At 41.9% G+C, this 22,904-nt stretch overlaps 1 protein-coding gene across 3 annotated transcripts in view; it reads right to left on the bottom strand.

Moving 5' to 3' along the window:
* FYN (FYN proto-oncogene, Src family tyrosine kinase) overlaps positions 1 to 22,904 on the bottom strand; it is a 148,537-nt gene that overhangs the window by 102,647 nt on the left and 22,986 nt on the right. The window contains exon 2 of one of the 3 annotated variants that reach the window (XM_063329766.1): positions 18,668 to 18,813. The exons of the other annotated variants lie outside the window; for them this stretch is intronic. The gene's annotated coding sequence lies outside the window, so the exon portion shown is untranslated. The remainder of the gene's footprint in view (positions 1 to 18,667; positions 18,814 to 22,904) is intronic. 3 annotated transcript variants of the gene reach the window in all.

Genomic DNA, 22,904 nt, shown 5'->3' with positions numbered 1-22,904 from the left:
TGGCTTGTATTAGAAATAGTGTGACCGGCAGAAGGAGGGAGGTGATTGTCCCCCTATACTCAGCACTGGTGAGGCCACACCTTGAGTATTGTGTCCAGTTTTGGGCACCTCAATACGAGAGAGATCGAGGTGCTGGAGCGAGTGCAGAGGAGGGCAACGAAGCTGGTGAAGGGCCTGGAGAATAAATCTTACGAGGAGTGATTGAAGGAGCTGGGACTGTTTAGTTTGAGGAAGAGGAGGCTGAGGGGAGACCTCATCACTCTCTACAACTACTTGAAAGGACATTGTAGAGAGGCTGGTGCTGGTCTCTTCCCCCAGGTAATTAGTGATAGAACAAGAGGGAATGGGTTCAAGCTGCAGCAGGGTAGGTTTAGGCTGGACATTAGGAAAAAATTCTTCACAGAAAGAGTGGTCAGACACTGGAATAGGCTGCCCAGGGAGGTGGTGGAGTCACCATCCCTGAATGTGTTTGAGAGTCGTTTAGATGTGGTGTTAGGGGATATGGTGTAGGGGAGAACTTTGTAGAGTGGGGTTGATGGTTGGACTCGATGATCCCAAGGGTCTTTTCCAACCTAAATGATTCTATGATTCTAGGCCACCCCAGAAGACTTGCCCTCAATCACACTCCAGAGGGAAAAGTAGAGAGCACCCAAAGTTTTAAGACCCTTGCACTCAATATAAGCAGAAAGGTACACACACTAAAATGTAAGCTAAAATGTAAGTGATATATTCTTGGGCCATCTGACAACTCAAATTTGGAGTCCTTCAGACTCACAGATCATTGACTGAGACTTTGCACGAGCTTATTCATTGTTGACTGACCAAATCACAAACCTCTGCATGAAAAACATCGTGCAAGATTCTACATGGCCTTTTCACCATCCCCATCTCCCCTTCCAGCAATGGCTGTGTGATATGGTTGTGCCTGTATCATATCTAGCTCTCAGTCATGGCTGCATTCCGATTCCTTCAGGAGGAAATGGATGACATTTGCTTTGCCTCAAGCCACAGTTTTGATGTATGGGCTGTTTGGGAGGGTTGGGAGGAGACGAAGCAATGGTGGTGAGCAGCCAAAGCTGCTTTTAAGCTCTTGCCCTGCCCTACGCAGCCCTTCCACTCAAACTGTTTCTTCACGGTTCCTGGAAGTCAACTGCAAAAATGAGAAAATTTTCCTTCTAGCAAGCAGTACTTTTAATTCTCTCTGTCCAGTGTGATAGGCAAGGAAGAAAAGGAAAGGGCGACCCCACTAGTAATTTATTTAGGTTTGCTGCAAATATTCAGAGGTCTCAGTAGCCCTGATACCCAAAAGGTAAACAGCAGTAGTGACGCACTCCAAGAAAGCATCCCCAAGCCTACTCCGAACAACAAAAATAACTACTGCCAGCACCAACTGTCATGTGTCAAACCTCAATGCTATTCTTGGAGCAGATGCAGGCTCAGGATTTTTTTTTTTCTTTCCTTTTTTTTTTTTAAGCAAAGTAATTTCAAAGTAATCCAACCAACACATGTAATGTGCGTGATGGTCTTGGCAGCCGCTAATTTTCTAAATGATAATTACTGGCAGTTTATCAGTCTTAACAGTTTGAGACAGGCAGTTTGACAATGTTAACGGACACTGCTGAACCAAAATACAGTTCCCACGGGCTCCCTCGTGTACATTTCTTCCTTCCTGCCGGTTGGAGAATTTCAAGTGCTCTGCTATGATCTGGCAAATCCTCAGATCACTGCCAGTGGGGCTCCATTACATCTCCATAGCTTATACCATTCAAAAAAAATTTCATTTTTACAATGTATTAATTGTACCCCCTCTGCCACATGGTTGCAAATAGCTCTGGCAAACAACTGCACCTCAATGAATAAAAAGTTTGTTTGACCAAAGAGTAATTGGAGTTGCTTGGCACTGAAGATGAATACAGCAATGCTCCAGCTGACACATCTTGCACAGATAGTCCTACCGGGTCTCCCATACTTATTGTACACACAAAACACAGCAAATAACTTTTCTTGGAGCTTCGGACGTAAAAGAGTGAGGTTTCTGGGCAAACTGAAATATTAGCCTCTCTAGACTCTGAATGACTGAATTTATCTGCTAGCCCTTTACATTCAGTAAGCCACAACAAAGTGCCTTCACAGATGAACTTTGACAAGTTCTATTATTTTCCTCTACCACGTGCAGAATTTTTATTAAACACATCCATAGTCACAAAATAAACTGTCATTAAATGAATACCAGCAAGAAAAAAAGATAGCTTTTATACTCTTTTTTTTTCCTTTAAACATGAAACCTGATCTTCCGCATCACATTAAAAAGCTGTAACTCTATACTTGGGTGAGTTGAACAAGTTAAATCGCAGGTCTCTGGAATGTCAGAGTGCCATACCCACTTTCAGACAAACTTTAGTTTGGCTGCTCCTGTAAAGCCCACTTCATGCTGTTCTGTGTTCACATGATGCAAATAATCATCAGCTATGTGTGGTCTTCCCCTCTTGCAGGTTTTTACACCTTCTGTCTCTTAGAGTTTCTAACAATAATCTCTCTGTGCTAGCAATTTCAAAGTTTCTGCCACAGAGGAAAAATGTGCTTTTTGTCCTTATTCTGCATCCAGAACTCACATTCTCATTGCCAAGGATTTTATGGAGCAGGATCTTCAGAGACGCAAAGCCAGATGCTTTACATCAAAAGGACCAACACCACTAAGGACTCCTAGTGCGGAAGCTTTGCATTTTTCTGATCATCCTTCCTGCCAACATCAATGGGAAAATTCCCACTCATTTCTATAGGAGCAGGCTCCAGCAGACAGGGAAAAAAAAACACAAAGCACGTACAGCTGCTTCCTACTGTCAGTAAAATGGAAGAGGTTCCTTTTTACGGGATAGCAAAATCCATCAGAAAGGCTGCATTCAGAAAATCACAACTATTTTCTTCTAACATAAAATACAACACCTTAGTGAAAATATAGTGCAGGCCTTTGGAAAGGTAAAAGGTAAAACCTTTTTGTTTGAAAACCTCAGACACGAACTGCAACCTTTCATTTCACCTTATCGCTACCGTGGTAGTCTGAATCCTAACGCAAAGCAAACTTTTGAAAGAGAAAGAAAACGAGCCAAAAGCCCGGAACAAAAGCAAACCCCAGCATGTACCAGAAAAGTAACCCCGGGTGTTGCTCCAGATGACTCTCTTGATTGCCACTCTGCCAGGGATGCTGCTCTCCAGCTCTGAAGCCAGAGAGCATCCGTAGCGAGTCCATGCCCAGCTGGGGAAAACTCCTCGTCCATTACCACCATTGCTCACAGCAAGGCTGATGTGTGAGGTGACAGTGGGACCTGTGGTCCCTTGCACGCCCCCGGGGCAGGACCAGGGGCTCTCAGCAGGGACCACAGGCACATAGCCCAGCCTCAGTCCCTTCTGCCCACCTGACAGCTCTTGCTGTCTGTGGTCTTCGGAGGGGAGAGACTTAGTTTGCCTGAGGGATGCTCAGAAAAAGCATGCAAAGCATCACCTTTGTCTAGATTTTTATTTATCGATTGATTTTTCTCACAGATACCAACATTATTATGAAACTAAGTGCCCCCCGTGAGTCAGAACATTTTCGATATTGAAAAGAATACATTTAAAAAAAAAAAAAAAAAGACGATTTTTTTGGCCATCCCCTTCCTTTTCCAACATTTCAGTAGAAACATTAGTTACAAAAACCCAGGCAGTGGGAGAGGAACTAAAGAGGACACACACTGAAGGCAGGCCGATAGTGGATCAAACATTCACCCCTGTGTAGGAACCTCAGAAGAATCTTAAACTGTGGAGAGAGAGGACTGGAGTAAAAACCTACGAACGGGCAGAAAAAAGGTGAAGGAAAAGTAATTTCAGTTTAAGTCAAGGGCAGGTGATGTTGCCCAGTTACTGGAGGGAACCCAGGACAGTGAAGAAGGGGAGGGGTGGGTGTGGGGGGGATGTATCGCCACAAAAAAATCCCCACCAACACTCCTCCCTTGCACAGCAACACAAACAGCTTACCATTGGTAGTATCTGATCTACAAGTGGTTCAGCAGAGATCTGCACAACGCTCCCCTGGTGGGGACCAGGGCAGGGAGGCACTGCTGGCAGCAGGTGTGAAAACCAGCAGGTTAAAAATGTTCATGGGTTCTGGAAATACTGAAGCCCATCTCTTCTCGGGGAGATGTGGTGGGACTTTTTACAGAGTCCCTCCATCGCTGCAGACCTCATAACTAAGACTCCACCAGCCACATCTTAGGATGTCAGCATGCACATGCATGTGCCCTGAATGGTTACAAAGCAGAACCTCACCAGCAAGAGATACCCAGACTCTGGTCAGGCAATATGGGAAGGCAGAGCCCCTGTAGGTTGGTACGAGTGCTTTGACAAGCAATTGCTTGAAGGTGAACTTATAGCATCATTTATTTCATGCCACCGTTTTCTTCCAGGTAGGTACTCATTCCCGCTACGAAACTGCTACTCGCTTTTTCAAAGGAGTACGTGGTTTCTGAGGAGGGAGCAAGCAGCTAGCACATCCCTCTGGACTACATCCCTCTGATATGCAGAAGAATAGTTTGTAGCTTTCTCAGCTGTGACAAGCTGTGAAGATGAACATAGCTACTGTTGTTAAAAGATTTAGGGACAAATCCAAAAAAAAAGGTGTTTAGGAATCTGGCTTTTAAATCTTATTCAATGTAGGTTTAAATCCTTAAGCACCTCTTTGGCCTTAGCCCTACAACTTTAACAGGGAAGCCCCAAAACATTTTGAGTAATCACGTGTTCTTTCAACTTTGCATTCTTACTTCCATGAAAGAGAATGTTGCAAAATAACTAGATTATGCTTCTTATTTAAATAAAAAATGAGAAAGTCTGAGTTATGCACAAGTGACTGAAAAAGGAGTTTAAATATTTGGCATTTGTAGTTCTGAAGGTAATCTGCATCAGAAACACTCATCCAGACAGCTAAACACAATTGCAAGCAGCCATGAGATTTATACATGCATGTAAAACACAGAAGCTTTCATTATTTGTAACCTGATTGAGATGGGTGACCATGCAACTCTCAGCCTGTGAAACATCTGTGTCTGTCTGCTTTCTCTTTCCCTTTGAGCTCACCCCCTTCCAGTTCTCAGTAGCTGTGATTAGTCATGTGTGCTTGGGAGACGAAGATCACTTAGTAGCACAGCAAGGTCAGTGGGTCCATATGCTATTTATTTCTATGGTCGCTCTACAGATTCCTCAATGCACCCAAAAATAACATCCTCTGGACCTCACTATGTTCAGCAGAGCACCCAAAACAAAGTTGGGTAGTACTTGAATAGGCTTCTGCAACTAATGGGGTTGGCAACTCACTAAACGACACCACCTGTTCTGAAGTGGGGAATTTAGGTGCTAATGATCGCCTGAGCATGGTGCTGGAGACAGAGGAACAGCAGTTATTAGTTACCTTTCACTGATAAAGAAAAAGAAATTAAGGTTCCTTCCTTGCAAGTGTAGAAACCTTGACAAACCCTTAGGGACCAACAATTCTTTAGGAGAAAAAGGGAGAGGAGAGGAACAAACTGTTCAATCCATTACCCTTCCAGATGCTATGCGGTATCCGAGATGCCAATTCCCTCAGCCATGTGTTTGTAGGATAGAGGAAGAGGGAGAATAACCCAGGGCTCACCACAGGCACTAACAACTTTAGCTTCGCAATGTTCTCTTGCCTGTAATTTAGTATGTTGAGCCAGATATCTCACGAAAGAAAAGAGCTTCCAGTTTCAAAAGCCTCACTGGAGTGCTGTTTCATGGGAGATTTCTATTGACACCGAGATCCCACTGAAAGCACCTGAGCATCTCCTTGTTCCTAACAGAAAATGGTGTCCCAAAAAGGAAAATATTCCATTAAATATCAAAGGAATCTTGTAGTCCACATGTTTGCCCAGCTCTCAAGACCAATATTGGAAAAGGGCAAATAATTTGTGATTTCATACGTGTGCTTTTCCTCAGACATATATGATAATAAAAACTCAAGGCTTCAGCCTACCTATAAGGCTACATGGGAGAATTAAAACAACAACAACAAAAAAAACCCAACCCCCAAACTATTCACTGTGTATATCCTGGGGAAACAGCACTTGCACAATTTAAAATTGCTTATATAAAGCTTCCTCAAAGCCTCAAATGGAAAAGTTATTAATATCTCCTACTCCTAATAAAATCCCACTTAAGAAGTTGCTATGAAATGATTCTATTCCATGCTAGAAAAGCATACCCAGTCTGTGAAGCACTCTGAGGTCTATGCAAATAGGAACTGAATATTATACAAAACAGCTCTGAAACACTAAACAAAGTAAGTTTCTATATGAAAATAATAAGTTTCATTTTTAAAAAAGTGATTAGTTACCCCAGGCATACAACTTGGCATTTGGATGAGGCTGGATTTTTCCAGGCAGTTTTCTCAAATAGCCCCAAGAAGCACAGGTCATTTTGTGACGGCAGGACCTTTGGGTGCCCCATAAACAGCTAGAGATAATCATAAGCATCCTTATTTCTTAGGAAGCCTGATGCAGAAAAAGGTAGTTGGAGAACAACCTAAAATCTTAAAAGCTCATCTGAATGTCGTACAAGACACACATTTGTACAATCAGAGTAAGAATCTAATGTGCGCTCAGATTAGTCATATGCTGAATGTGCCCAGGCTGGCTTGCTTTGTGGTGCATATCTCAAATACGGGACAGTGATCTGTGCTGCCAAGGCACTGCCCACCAAACGGCTCTCCTCCTGCACACCTGAGCAGCAGGTTCTTGAGCAGCACTGCAAAAGGCACCGCTGCACCAAAGGACAGCCAAAGACTTGAAGCAATTACCTCTTTTTCCTCAAGGCCACACGATTCTCAAGATAGCTGCTGTTATTGCACCATCAATTGTAAGCTCCTACGCAGGAGGTTAATGGCAGCTAACTCCCTTCACGCTTAGTGGCAAGAACCGTTTCACAGACACAGATAATCTTTTCTACCAGTTTCCTTTTGCAGTTTAAAAAAACCCAAAAACAAATCAGTAGGCAGTATTAACTCCTATCTGCAGATTTGTCTTCACACAGCTCTGCCTATAAACAGTCTCCTAATTCTCTTCAGCAATCAAATTTTGTTTCTAGTTAGGAGTTGCTGCTCTCAGCTCCATCATCTCTTGCTCTGCAGTCACTCAAGAAGCAGCAAGATAGAGATATATGATTAATTCAGATACTGACCATGTGCCATGAGATCAGAGCTTTTATGCCAGTGCGTCCTCTTCACTTCTACCCACTTCAAGTCCACCATTACATGTAGTTACCATGACTTACTCAACAGTCAGTAGTAGAGCTGTGTGTAGGATGGCAACTCTATAGAAATGATCTCTGACACGCTTCGCTTTTTCCCCAGTAAAGTGAACACAGGCAGTTTCTTTGGAACATTTGTTCATGGATTGCACAGGGGACATTGCAACACAAGTCAGCTTTAGCATTTTCTACGGGAAACAAGTCATCTGCAACTGGAAAGTCACATGTTTACGTCTGAAATAGTGATACACTTATGCCAACAGATAGCCAAGAGGCAACTCTGCACAAGCGATACTGTGTGGGAAGGAGATAGTTTTGTGTAAGGGTGACAGAGTCACACCTCATAGACCAGTCTCCCACTTGAGCACAGAAGAGTTACAGTGAACACTACCACGCAGGAAGGAGCATCTTTAAGGATGAGTACATATTACCCAGAATATTACTATTTCAGCACATTAGCTGGACTTCACAGGGCTGAGCATATCGATGTCAGCTTCAAACAGTCAATATAGGCTCATGCAAAACCATGTTCACCACCACTTCTACTAAACCATGTGATGACACAGTATTATTTCCAGGTAGGGATAAGACCTTGGTTACTGTAACAACTCCGCATCCAGCTTTTGCTAAGGTAGTTGATCAGCGTCCCGTAGAACTTCAAGTTCATCAGAACTTGGCTAGATTATTAACAGATTCATATAATACAAGCTGCAGAGTCATTTATTTTCAAGATGGAAAATACACAAGGAATCCTCCCATAAATAAAGTTTTCGGTGTTTGGTTTTTTGGGGTTTGCTTTTTATTTTTTTTTTTTTTTTACTTATTATGGGATACTGATCTCTAAGTCTTTATGCAACTTTTATTATACTTAATAGCATTCAAGTAAATGGAAAAGGGCATTCATGATTGAATGTTTTAAGGAAATAACATATCAGGATGTGTAGGACTGTCAACGTCAGAGCAAAGAACAGTGGCAAAGTTGGGCTAGCTTTACATTTACTTCCTTTTTCCTAGCTCCAAATGAGTCTAGGAAATGGGAGACTTGTAGAATCGTCTTTGGCTGCTAATTCATGCAGGAATGAAAATGGAATGCTATCTGGGAAAAGAAAAAACCCCAACCAGCTGTAGTTCTTTTGGATCATGGAAAGCACAAAACATGAGAAAAAATGCTAATTCTCGATAAACACAAACAACATGACACTCTGCATTACAGTGAACTTTAGGGAAAGGACAGTCAGAATTCACTTTTAAAAGACCAAACTCCTAATTCATCGATAACACTAGATCTATCAGAAAGTAGTATATAGCTATGATTCTGCATGGTTTATCTATTTGAAAGAATTAGCTCTCTGAAGTATTGCTTTCATTGAAACAGTTTTCATTGCAAAGATTTTCCTGACTTGGCAATCTGAGGTATTGGGAGACTGTGTCAGTAATTCAAATACAAGAATCAGGCCTTCCTTATACCAGCTGTCCAAAAGGATTTGGGAAAGTGATACTTCCTTTTTTGCCAAATATCCAATAATACAGAGCAGACATGCAGAAGTACAAGTATTTCGTACAGAGTACAAGGATGAAAGTGAAACAGGAAAGGAAGAACAGAAAAGCAGACAGATCTGAGATTCAAGAGAGCTCTCCAAAGAAAGCTAGTTTTTACGGCACATAGGCTGAAGAAGTTACCTCTTTTGGTTTGCATTGCAGTAGCACAATAAGGCCTGACATACTGAATTCACAATCTCAATTCAGTCAGGATGAAGGTGACACGTTCCTTTGCTCTTTGGCTAGCATGAGAAAGGAGAGATGCAGAAGGAACAGTCGCATTCCCTGAGCTGAGATGAGGGGACGTGACTGCCTCGAGAGTGATGCTGTTGGGCTCCAGAGAAGTTACATCAGCCATCTCTTGAGGTTGCCACTTATTTAGGAGCTCTTAAGTGAGATTAGAAGTCACAGGGGAAAGGAAATAGACACCTTTCATCCCCAAAACTGACAGGATTTGGAGGTTTCTTAGTGAAAATAACCTCACCATCACTTTGCCAAATTATCTAGAAAAGGAATTAAAACCATGAACGTCAACAGCATGGTATCTGGAATTAGAAACACAGACCTGTCCGGTTCTCAGTCCTTAAAGTCTTAATTCAGACAACTTCAGGCAGAATCTTTTGTGCATCTCTCCTAGGAGCCATTATAATGAAGTCAGTGACTACGAGAAAGTAGATGATGAAATCATTAATACATTATGTATAAACACACACACATGAATTCCTTGGAAATAAATCTCAACTTTTGAACCAAATAAGGATGAGAAATTATGCTAACAGGTATAGAAAAAGTTCATCTGGACTGAGATAATTTCTATTTGTCTTGATCCATAAGTAATTAAGAGATATGTTCAACTGAGCAGATGCCCTTGACAGAATTTTATTTCACGTATTCCTCACTGCGATGTATAATGGGGCAAAACCAAAGAGAAGCTATGGCTGAAGGGAAGCACAATCCCTCCAGCTACTTCATGATGCTGCGTTTTCCCTCTGGACCAGGACCAGGCATGCCAGGCTCAGTAGGCAGGTGGGCTGGTCAGCCATGGGGTCCCAGACCCAAAGGTACTCACTGCTCTGCTGAGGTTCCTGGAGCTTGTGACATGGAACGGGACAGGGTTTCTACTGTGGGAAGAACCTCATGCACAAAACTTCATGAATTGGAGACCTAATTGGTTAAGACCGATATCCTTCAATGTGCAAACAAGAAGCTGTAAACTAGGAAAATACTCTGATCACCTTATGGGCAGGGCTACCAGCTCAGCACAAAATTTACCGTGTTGTAAAACCATAGGTTGCCCACTAGAGGTATTCGATCTATGGTCATCAACTTATTCCACTCCTGATACTAATCTTTTCCAAAGTGATAATGAGGGAAAGAAATATTTCCAGGGTAGTAGGTAGTTTTTGTGTTTGTCCATAAAAAATGCCTATGCGGTTATTCTGTTTACTTTTTAGGCTACATACGACGCCTTAGCATTCAAATGGATACACCTTCTCTGTATAGCTTTAGTTTGGTGCATCGATAGAGACAGAAGGTTTCTATCTTACACGCACTGCCTAGCCGAGCTGTCACGCAAAGCAAGCAATGTAGCAGGAATGACTAATGAATAAATCTCAAAAAACAGGGATATAAAAGGATGTTTACAGATTTCCACATGGATGTGGACTATTATGAAGCTATAACTTCCTATCTATTGAGTGTTTACTAGAAAGGCTGAGAATTAAGATAGAGTCTTTTGTGGACAGGAAATGATCCAAGGAAAATTAAACAGATACAGCAATTCACCGTCAAAATGGGAGGAAACACTTTAACCGCTAAATAACTAAATGCTTATGCAGTTCTAGAATACTATTTAAAATTAGGAATAAAGATTTCTCTTTGTCATGCACTTCCTCGAGACCTTATATGAGATTTTATACAGCCCTCCTTTACTTGATCAGATGGCTATAAGCTCCAATGTGAGTTTGACAGATTAACAACTGTAGTATTAGATTCATGTTTAATTAAACACAAAAAAACACGTGATGTGATATATATGTTTTAAAAACCTATTCATTTTAAGCATGATTGATGAGATATCCAGAGACACATCCGGACTTCAAAAAAAAAAAAAAAAAAGCATTACACACCCATACATGAACAGAGAACTTGCGGGAAATAATATGCAGTAATATTTCAACCCTAGGCTCACACCTAATGGTCAAAACACCGCTTAATTTTTTCCTGTAAAAATTTCATGAAGTTACTTTAATATAAACAGACACCGCTGAGCTTGGGGAAGAAAGATATAATCCAGCAAAATTATATCTTTAACATTTCAATATCTGTTTTATTACAATCTAATCTAGATTTTCAAAGTGCAGAATTATATGCTATGTATGGCAATTTTAATCTAAATTCCACAGGAAAGGCACTTCCCATCTGCAGCCGAGCTCTCAGTACACACCCAAAGGCTTCACTCGAAATCTGCTCTTCAGCAGCCAGCGATAGCACTGCACATGTAGCCACGCACACAGCAAACACAAAGAGCTGTTAACTATTCATGGTAAAGAGCACATGTAAAGGGACTGAAAATGGTTACACGCAGCCATAGGTGCACTGCTTTTACAGCAGTACCCTGAAAGAATACCACAGAAGGACCTTTTCGTCAAAGAAATTGCACTGTAAATGCCTGGTTCAAGTCCCACTGATGTCAATTTAAGGTCTTCCCATTAACTTCAGTAAGCTCCCCATCAATTTCCAGATTTTTGTTGTTAGAAAGACTTAAAATAGGATGGCAAAGAATCTCATCTCATCTTATAGCTGAGGCTGGCAGCTTATCACCCTGCAACATATAACGGCCTGTACCAAATTTTACGTCGTCACAGGAGGGTTTATAGCCCCCCTCAGTGCTGTGAAGGAAGCTTCACGTGGAAGTTGAGTATCACTGGTTCTGAACTGGATACAGGGCAGTTGTTAATGGTGCTGCTTTGATTTCCAGCTCCTGTGTTACGTTCAGACAAGCATAAGTTCATCATATGTATATGTTACCCAACAAATTTTATCCAAATTACTAAACTGCAAAATGATTTAAAAATGTGGTAGCAAAATTATTTTTCATTAACAATTGCTTAACAGGACATCAGAATGTTCTGTGGAAAGAAAAAAAGGAATAGGTGAATAGGTTTAATTCTCCTTCTCATTTCTGTCCTTCCTCTCACCACTTCAGATCCAAGTAGTGTTAAGTTTTTGGCTTCCTCACCACAACAAAGCTGAGACTCCTCTATGTTTTCACCAAGATAAATGTCAGCTGGACACATTATCAAGGAATGAAATTTGTGCTATCTATTTATATTCAGAAAGGCAATAAAAAAATAAAATTGAGTTTTGATCTTAGATTACTGCCATTGCGAAACAGTGAAAAACCAAACAAAACCAAGTGTCTGGTTACTTATGGGCTATTTTAAAGTGGGCTCAGTCTTAAAGTTACACATCCAGCATGGCCAGAGACCAACAAAAAGTGGCAGCTCAAGAGACGAGAGTGATTAGATCCTGAATCCACATATTATAACTGGTGATAGATGCAAGTTTATCTAGAAGTTTCAAATGTCATCGCCATTTGGAATTGAACTGAACACGCATACAAAGAAAACTACAGTCCTTACCCTGATTAATTGGGAAACATTGTTTACTATGAGGGAAGAATATGGCCCCCTTCAAACCAACCATCCATCCTAAAATGCAGATTGGACCAACACGGCTACATGGAAAACGTTTAACACAGACTTGTTTGTAGACGGAAACATGATCTGTGCAGCCTAAATTTCATGCACCTTGGGCCACTTTACGATCCCAAATGCTACGTAATAACTTGTGGTAGCTTGTGAACTTCTACTAGAAGGTGCATATTGTGTGTTAGCTATCCACAAGCACATTTTTATCCTGCATTATAGTTGCAGGAGAGTATGGAGTTACCCAAGGTCAAAGAGCTGAGCATTTAATACAGCAGTTGCTGCTCAGAAACCCACAAGCTGCATGCATGCACCCCAACTTACCCCATACTGGCTTGTTCCCTCTTAATGCCTTGTTTCTCTTAGGTAGATAGTGCTCCCAACACTCATTTAAGTGGATAGTGCTCCCAACACTCATTTAATGGGGGCTATAGTAAATAAAGATAGTGCTGAAATCACCTTTAAAAACCTTTTGCAAGCAGTTTTTTACTTGCACACATCCACTGATGGCAAGTGTCTTAGAACTTAATTTCCCAGTTGGAAGCAACCAAAAGGACGAAACTGTACTCATTAGAATACACAGAAAGAAAGCAATAACCAAAAGTTCATGCATGCTTATCAGAAAATTTTGAATTGCTCTTCATCTTGCTGGTCAAATTTAAAAATAAAATTATATCAACTCATTAGAACTAAGATTCAGAAACCAACCATTTAAAAGTATTTTAAAGGCTAAAAATAAGGTTTTAGACTAATATAAAATATTTTTAAACAAAATAGAGAAACCAAAAATGAAAAAAAAAATCCCACGGGCTTTAATTAAACCCCTTAAGTGCTAATTTCTAAAATAAAATAGAAAACCATCTGGAAGCATTACTAAACATATTGCTAAATTAAAATTTACACGTCAACAACATAAAGGTAATCTCCAGTGCCATTCACACCCAAAAAGAAACAAATCAAATCCATCCACTAAGAAACTGCTATACGCAACAGTTTTTGCTCTTGAAAAACTTACAAATGCTTCTGCCGTGCAAAAATGGGGCAATCTATCAGTCGTCTTGTCAAAGGAAATGCCTCCGAAGTTGTGGCGTTTTGTGTGCGTGCAGCCTGCGAGGCTCAGCTTAGGTTGCAGACTATCAAGATTGCATTCCCAGGCATAAAGAGAAAAGTAGGAAAGCAACCTAAAACAGCGAACTAATAGAGGTCAAATTCAATTAAGAGAAATCCTGGCTTGTGCAATGAAATCTCATCAAGCCCCCAGAAGACATTCCTATGCTTCCACTGACTGGTGAAGAAGTAAACAGAAATTTAAATTTGTTTTGTCCAAATCTAGCTCTGATTAGTGCTACTGAAACACGCACAATAAATTACTAAATTGCTTCAGTAGCCAAGATGATCCTAGCTTTCTTACGGCTGCCAGTGACATATGTAGTGGAAGCAGAGACCTTCAGCAAATACTTGAGTTTGGTGGAAAACACTCTTTCCCTTTTATCAAAGCCACACAAATTTGGTCTGAATAAATTCACGGGAGGAGGAGGGGAAGAAGCCGATGCTGACACAGAGATGCTGACTGGGAGGAAGACTGGAAGCTGAGCTCCCTGTCTCACTGCCCCATGTCCTAAAGCGAACCACTAGATAAAAGGAGCCAATTCTGACGAAGAGGCAAACACTTGCTGGAATTAAGCTCTTGATTTCATTTCCCAGGACTTGAGAGTCCTGAGGAATCTCAAAAATACAGACTGATGAGACCAGGATAGCGAATAAAGCCTTACAAGAACATTGGGGGGGGGCGCGAGGGCAGAGCGCTTTCTCCAACATCAGGCACCACACTAGACAGCCACATCTCTTGTTTCATTTTACAAACTAGTCATGAGCATTGCACTAGCATTTCCCTTCACAACTGCGGAGTTTAAACTCTGAATCCACCCTGCTGCTGCTGCCGCTGCCACCACAAGCTCCACCAGCACTTTGCACCTTGTGCAGGGGTGTGTGGGAGCTTCCCCTCCACGAGATATCAATCCAAGCTCACGATGTTATTTAACCACAAATTTTGTCTCTTCTGCCCAGTTGGCTTCCCAAGAGTTACTATGTTTAAGACCACTGACAGAAGAGAGGGAGCAGGGGCTTATTCACCCATCTGTTGCAACGTGGCTGCCCCAGCCTTACCCTGATCTGTCATGTCAGAAGATCACACTCTCTCCCCTCCTTCCAGCTCGTCACACCCTCTGCAGAGGAAGAGGAGAAGAAGGAGCCTCTTCCGTGGCTCTGACCACATGCCTCAGCACCAGCTTAGCCAAGCCATAACCACTCGCCTCATTTTAACAGGGTAAAAATCAAAGAGCCAGCCCAAGGGAAGACCCGACAACACCAAAGGGTACGTGAGCAAGCATATCGCTGCAATCTCCCTAACAATTAGAAACTGAAGTGTCAGAACACAGACATTATTCAGGCACCACAAATACTACAAAATCCAGTGATGAAAAATTCTGAAATAAGCTGTCTGTGGCAACATAGTTATTGTAATACTGGTTTCCGTATTATAAACCATAATGATACTTGTTTATAAAGTCTTCTGTTTCAAAAGTTTAAAGCGGTAGGTTTACACAAAATTTTCTTTCAGAAAGTGGAAGTCTGGCAATTCTGACCTGATTTTGCCATTTATGCGATGGCTGCAGCACTGAATATTCTGATGAAAGGAATCTCAGCTGAAGCCTATACTCTCTCATTTCTACTTCTTAGAGCTTATTCTGCAGCACTTCAGAGAGCTCCAAGACATCACTGTGTCTCTGTCCTATAAGATACGGTACAGATACAGCTGCTTCTCGGGATTTCAAAAATAATTAAGGCAAGATACAACAAAGGAAGTATGGAAGAAAGAAAAATGTGACAGAAGCAACACAAGTCTCTTGCAAACGAATGCATGCACATTCAGGTCTGTTAAAAGGTGTATCTTTTTCCATGTTATATCTTTATCTTACCTACAAAGCTGATTTGATGGAATAACCCTGGGGCTCTTTTATCCCAAGAAAGTAAGGTGGCCAAAGTGTATCCAATTTGCTACATTTCAACACCCTCCCAAAATTCTAAAAAATGTGGGAGGAATAAGGTCTGATTAAAATTAAATAAAATTCTGTGGTTTTGCTGAAAGATTTATATTTGACAGGATTAAGTTTACAAGCCCTATTTTCGTTCTTAGTGGCAGTTCAGAAGCTTCCCTGGTTATATTAACAAAAATGCTACCAAACAAAAAACCAGCAGCAGCAAACCCAACCAAATAAAAAAGAAAGGGAAGGAGGATTACTTCACTGTAGGAGGAGCTGCCCCGACTTCCTGGAAATCTAAAACCAGCTGTAGTCTGTGTACAGCAGCCAAAGAGGGCTCTGATGGAGAGGTCTCACCCACCCCGCATATCGCTGCTTTAACCTACCCAGCAGGTGGTTAAGAAGTGCCTTCAGCCCGAGACACCCAGAAGGGTGGAGGGATATAGTAATAGGAACATTTAGGCATGGAAATCAAGTATCACACATCACACTCTTGCAGGCAGAGGTTGCTTCTCCCCCAGTACACCAGCACTCCTCAACGAGGTGAGCTCCAGGACCTCTGCACACTTGTTTGCTACCCAGGTCCCAGCGAGCTGCAACCGGGCAATGTCACTTCAGACAGCACAACACTGAAAGGGAAATCCACAAACAGTCCCCTTCCCGCCATGACACACTTACAAGATAAAGCCACTTCTTACAGGAATTGCCTGTAAGTCCCGTAAAGGAGCTGACAGGGGTATGACAGATGACTGTCATCAACCCCATAGTCTTCTCCCCCAAAGCAGAATGTTACTTCTTAAGCACTTAAGTAATCACAAACAGAAAGCAACAAGGGTAATGTTAGGCTGAAGATGGCATAATTCCTGCACAGATACCATACTAATGATTAAATATATTAACATAAACATGTATTATTTATGGCTGAAACGCATAACTTATTGCTGCTACCATCTAGAGTATTTACAGTTTCCAGAGTGAGGGAAATGCTCATGAAGCACAAGTAGTTTGTCATTTTATCAACAGCTCTCAAACCTCCAAAAATACTTTTTAACTACATCCATAAAAATTACAGGCCACAGCCATGTTTGCCTTGTGATTACTTGAAAGCTAAATAAATCTTCTCTTTGAAGCAGAAACAATGTTTTTGAAGTTTTTACCAAGTTTTTGGCCACAGATTTTAAATATAACAGCACAGATTTAAAACTTATTATACCCCGACCAGGATCATTTTTGGAAACACTCTGCTTGCCTCTTGGATGGGTTTCTGTTTGATTCAATCACAGTAATTGTACACCTCTCATAGTACTCAGAACTAGTCAGGAAAACAAAGAATATTACAGAAGTTTCCATTTATAGATGACTGGGCTGCAGTTTAGTGATCTTGCAACCATGGTTGGGGAAGTCATTATCTTCTTTTCAATATCACATGGCAAAAGCAATTAGAAACAGCCTCAAATTACATGAATTCTCTTTTCCTGATTTAATATATGTGTGTATGTATATATATCCTCTTATCTTAAGCCTTTACATAACCATCGAGTCCCCAGTCTGAAAAACTGATACTACATTTACATCTTCGGTCCCATCTTTGCAATCAGAGATTTCATTAACTGCATATATTCCCTGTGTTTTGTTTGGAAAAATTACTTCTGGACCACATCAAAACACCAAGGCACAGAATAGCATCCCCTTCAGAAAAGCCCATGTAAAGAGATGGCGCTTGACAACATCTGCCACCTGCAGAACCATCCAGGCAGGTTAGTTGCTGGTGAAGTGAACATGGGACATAACTTGTCTCATCTCTTGAACAGGGGCTCAAACTCAGGAAGAAGAGGCATTATGGAAATTAAGCCACAGCAGAAGGAATAAGTTTTCCTATAAGCTAGCAGCCTCTTGAAGTCACCATCATAAGAAGTCAGTGGGCCAGAAACCATAGAATCATAGAATGGTTTGAGTTGGAAGGGATCTTAAAGATCATCTAGTTCCAACCCCCCTGCCATGGGCAGGGACACCTCCCACTAAAGCGGGTCCAAGCCCCATCCAACCTGGCCTTGAATACCTCTCCAGGGATGGGGCATCCACCTCTCTGGGCAACCTGTTCCAGTGTCTCACCACCCACACAGTAAAGAATTTCTTCCTAAATAGCTATAGCTAATCTAAATCTACTCTCCTTCAGTTTAAAACTGTTACCCCTCGTGCTATCGCTACACTCCCTAATCAAGAGTGTAATCCCCATCTTTCCTGTAGGCCCCCTTTAGGTACTGGAAGGCTGCTATAAGGTCTCCCTGGAACCTTCTCTTCTCCGGGCTGAACAAACCCAACTGTCTCAGCCTGTCCTCATAGCAGAGGTGCTCCAGCTCTCTGATCATCTTTGTGGTCCTCCTCTGGACTCGCTCCAACAGGGCCATGTCCTTCTTACGTTGGGACCTCCAGAGCTGGACACAGTACTCCAGGTGGGGTCTCACGAGAGTGGAGTAGAGGGGCAGAATCACCTCCCTTGACCTGCTGGCCATGCTGCTTTTGATGAAGCCCAGGATGTGGTTGGCTTTCTGGGCTGCAAGCACACATTGCTGTATCATGTTGAGCTTCTCGTCCACCAACACCCCCAAGTCCTTCTCCTCAGGGCTGCTCTTAATCCATTCTCTGCCCAGCCTGTATTTGTGCTTGGGGATGTAGGTCCATTTCTCCTCCGTACTCTCTTATACACAGAACAGCACCTAGCTTTGCTGTATTGCTGGTAATGGTGTTAGAAGGGCTATTAAACATCACACGTAAGGTTTTATTACAGTCTAATTACAAAGGAGGTAAGAGAAGACTCATTGTCTCCTCCTTGTCTCCTGTGGTATTAAAAATCTTTCCCAAAGCACCATGATCTGGTTAAGTCAGAGACTAACTATTGGATTTATTGTGACCCAGGTATAGCAACTCTGGCTTTTGTTTAATATGGAGGAGGAAAAAAAAAAAAAAAAAGGCTGTATGATAGTACCAGCAGAAAAGGAAGAAATAGCCCAAACTGAATTCTGACATGCAAATTTAAAATCCCAAATCTAAAAGAAAAAAAACACAGCAGTTTACGTTTGGGGGTACCTGTAGCTTCCCAACACGTTGTTCTTCATTGCTTAGGAAACCTTTGCAACTGTAGACCTTTTGTACTGAAGTTGTATGCACTGAGTTCAGGCTGAGTTTTCCAAGGAGCTGCAGCCAAAACAACCCGGTCACTTCCAAGAATGTAGCTGGGTGAAAAAAAAGGAACCTTTTATTCGCAGAACACAGGGCATTGAAACTTGTCCCAATGCAAACGCTTTTCACTCCCCAACTTGTGAGTACTTGAACTTGGAATCCCGAGGCAGCTCTTCCGCAGTGTTTTATCTGTGGGTTCGTATAAGTCAAATGAAATAAAAACATCATCCTGACCACTGTTTTGCAAACCCTTCCTATTTAAAATTAGGTATGAGGGAATGGGTGGCCAGTCTGCTAAATCAAGGAACAAAATTAAGACTTCTCAGTCATTTGATAAGCACAAGTTTCAACAGCACTTTCTGGTTCAAAAAGATGGTGTTGGGATGTGCAATACTTTCATCTCAGAGATGTAACCAAGTTCAACTAAAGCCTATCGAGGACTCTTACCAGATGAAGTCTAAAGAGATATTTACTTGAAGGAAGCGAGAGATATATTTAAACTTCTGTCATAGTCCATGTGATTTTCTTGAGACACTTCTGTTTCTACCTGTCAAGGACATGAAGCCTATGTATAAAATATACTGTGTTCTATAGCATCTTCCCTTCCATTCAAAAAGGCTGATTCCCATTTTAATACAAAGCAGAATTAAACTGCGATCTCAGCTTAGCATTAATGGGGACAGCAAATATAGCATCCTAAGATAGAATGCCTATAACATACATAGCTTATCTGTACAGAGCAAGCTGGCAGAGCGGTTACGTCTTTAGCAGACCAGACTCAATATAAAAAGGATTTACTTGCATGCAAGAACATTTGCAGTCTCTATGCAGTTTTACTTTGAATAGATTTAACCTTTAACTAGTTCAACCATGTTAATCCTTGAGCTCCAGACTCCTGGAAAAGTATTTATCATTTTTCATTTAAAACTAAAAATGATATTTGCAGCAACAAAAGGTGGAACTCCAAAGAACTGTATGCAAATTTTAAAACATCACTATCTAAATAAATATGAAAACCTCCTAACTTTCTCAAAAAAGTAAGATTCATAGCAAAGCTACACTTTTCTCATTGATATCAGAATGAGTTTTAAGCTTTAAAAGCCAGAATTTGGTGCAGCTTTTTCTTAGATAGGAAAGCCCATCATTTTTGAAGTGTTCCAATTGCAAAGGCTAAATTGCAGCAGTAATAATGAAATACTCCAGTCAGAAGGAGCTCTAGATTGAAAATTTAAATGAGAAACCAACTCAGTGCAGTTACTGATAATGCAAGTTAATTAAGAGCATTTTTGAACATTTGTCCTATTTCTTCACTGTGATTTCCAGGTTCGCTAAAGAGTTTCCTATTGTGCTGCACACCACGCTCTAGGGTATGGCAATAGCTGCCCTTTATCCAATTCCTTTATTTGATACTTTGAATTTTAAAGTTTATCTTGAGATAAAGGCATAGAAACACAGATTAAAGGAAAGTGTGTTTTACTGCCATTATGCTTGCTTTCCTAACAGAGATGGACAGATGGGTTTTTCTATGGCTAAATCCATCTCCCATTCCCTGACACTATTCACTGGCCCTCTGCTGCAGACCACAGCCTTCCAAAAAAAAACACCCACCTACCAAAATGCAAAAACCACTCCCTCCAGATGTTAATCCAAGAAAGGGAAAAACCATGAAGCAACTGAGAACAAACATGAGAGCCCTAAACCTGTACATCTCCCACTCCAAGCTAGTTAAAAATACACAGAAGTGTTTTGACATATTACCATGTGTGCATTTCACAAAGACGGCACATACGGACCAGCAGGCAGAGAGGTTGCCATCTTTTCATATCCCGAGTAATTCCTATGTAAATCGCCATGGCACCTGGCCCGCAGTTCTGGTTCAGAGAAGTATAACTTGCTCTTCACCTTGATGTAACTTCGTCCCTCTCACAGAGGGAGACTCACACCACAGCTCCACCATCGCTGTGGCTGGCAAAATCTCCTTGGAAGTCAAAGCCTCCTCTGCTTCAGACAGACGTGAGAGATGACTCTGCCTTCTGCAACAGGGTCTGATTCTTCAAGAATAGCTCACGCGTTGGTTTGTGAAACTGAATCTTGAAGCGTGTCTCCTATCAGCTTAATCAGATCCTCCCCACAATAAGCTGCAGCTCCAGTAAGTCCAGGTCCTCTCCCATTCCCTGGAGTGCTGCAGGAGAAAGGAGGCTGTCTCCTGCTCCCCACGTTGAGAATCCCTATCCCTCTCCAGCAGGCAGTACTCCACTTCCCTGTCACTACGTCTCTCCAACAACTTGTCTTGAAAAAACACCACAACAGCTTGAGTGAGTCTCATCTAACTAATGGGCCCGAACTCAGATACTCCTTCACTGCCCGAATCTCTTCCCTCACGCTTTAACAAAGCATCTTTCTCTTTCTTTTTTATTTATTTTTTTAATTTTACTGTCCCAGACAGACCTCAGAAAAACCCCCTGTGCAGCAACTTTTGCTCCCTGTACCACATTCAATTTGCATCTCCCAGGTAAAAATTCTCATCTTTTCTCCCACCAGTTGAAACTTCGGCTGCCAACTATCAGAGCCCTCTTAAATTAAGCATATTTGTCAATGTGCTTGCAAGTATTCATAAGTTGCTGAACAGATTTACAACTTGAACAAGACATTAACCTCCCTCCTGCTTCCTTCTCCCCAGTTCAGTCCCTCTCCAAGGGCTTCTATCCTCCTTCTGCCTGCAGCCACCTCTCTGCCTCTTTTTCTGAGCCGTTGTGACCTCAGTTTGGTTCAGCCTTTCTGTATCTCAGCATCTTCACCTCTGTCTCACCAGCCTCATGCTCAGACTGGGACAACGGAAAAACCATTACCCCACTCTTTAAGGACAACCCGAGTGGAAAAAAAAAATTTCTGCACTGCCACATCTTAAGCAGGCACATTCTGAAATATCAAAATGCATATTAACACATTTAATTATAACACAACCGAGCTTACGGCACCTCCAGTGGTTTTGTTAGAAACTTTTTGACCTCTTGGCTTCAATCCACTCTCATCCATATTACAAAGTACTGTGGGTTTTACACTCGTTCCAAGGGTATGGTTTTTGATTTAGCTTCAACAATTTTGCCATCTGCAGACTCTTTCCTGTCCTGGCTGTATATATTCTGCCTCCACCACCTCCTCCCTAGAACCTTTCCTCAACCTTTATTAAAAAAACCCACCCATATTCTCTTCCTCACCTCACCCACGCTCCAACAGACACCCGCTCAAACTCCCAGGCTTGCTTGCGATCTGCCTTCTGCACGCTCTGCTTAAGAGCACTTCTAGGCAGCTCTGCTCCCCCAAGCTCCCTGTAACACACACTGACGAGGGAAAAAACCCAACAAGCCCACCCACCTGGGCACTGCTGCTCTTTCGCCTTTACCGTATAAGCGCAGCATTCCACCAGAGTTATACTTCCCTTTGAAAAATGGGCAGGCTGCAGCTATGGTCTCCCAGACAGGATCCATCCACTCCAAGCAGGGAAACGGGTTTTATTTCCAAGCAAAGAAACAGCCTCCACTGAGGATGGGAGGAAAGCAGCACAGAAAAGGAAAAATTGCAAACGTACCATTTCTAGTAAGGTCTTTGTCAGTGGATCTTAATTTCTTCACTCCCTGCAAAGCCTACACTACCGATCTACTTAGATGTTATTTAGTTTGCAAGAAACAGCACCATCTTCCTCACAGCTGATTTCCTGACTTCAGCAGGCTCATAGAAGGGCTCACAATCCCTTTACTATCCACTCCATTAGCAAACATGAAGCTTTCCACTTACCACTTCAGCTTTGTGAGCTCTAAAGATCAGGAGATACACTACTAAAATGCAATTTGCTTGCAAGTAAGCACAGAAGGGATAAAGTGGAATGAAAAGGTGCAAGTACTGGTTATTTCAAGGCTGATGGCTGGTGCTGAGATCTCTCATTTTGTGGATAAATTCTACATTTTCTTCGAAGATTGAGCAGCACAAGCAACATCTCCCCAGGCTGTTCCACTAACACCACTTTTTCCCTGAACACAAAGTAAGTCAGCATGGTTTTCACACCAGTTCGCTCCCTGACCTCTCCAACAGAGCAGCGGTCAGATGCTCCAGTTAGCCTGGGTGGCAGCGATTTCTGGGAGTGGAA

This window comes from Chroicocephalus ridibundus, chromosome 3 (genome assembly GCF_963924245.1).
Source record: "Chroicocephalus ridibundus chromosome 3, bChrRid1.1, whole genome shotgun sequence".
Classification (NCBI taxonomy): domain Eukaryota; kingdom Metazoa; phylum Chordata; class Aves; order Charadriiformes; family Laridae; genus Chroicocephalus; species Chroicocephalus ridibundus.
The sequence above is the reverse complement of the archived record's forward strand: the minus strand, read 5'-3'. Positions and strand labels throughout refer to the sequence as shown.